Genomic DNA, 235 nt, shown 5'->3' with positions numbered 1-235 from the left:
ACAAAGAAACATAGAGAAAAGTATCTATTTTCACTACAGTTGGGGGGTCCTACAGTAGGATTCTGGGGCCCATTGTGGGGGGCTGGCACATTTGAAAACATCATGTCATCTGTGAGGCTTGGGCTGTGGTGTAGAGGAGGAATGGAGCCGCAGATAGCGCCCCCTAGCAGCGGGGCAGTGAATGGGCAGCCTCCCGCCTAATTACATCTATTAATTAATCAATTAAGACCAAGGC

This window comes from Gavialis gangeticus, unplaced genomic scaffold (assembly GCF_001723915.1).
Source record: "Gavialis gangeticus isolate Ggan-Ray unplaced genomic scaffold, GavGan_comp1, whole genome shotgun sequence".
Lineage (NCBI taxonomy): Eukaryota > Metazoa > Chordata > Crocodylia > Gavialidae > Gavialis > Gavialis gangeticus.
This window is presented reverse-complemented; position numbering follows the sequence as displayed.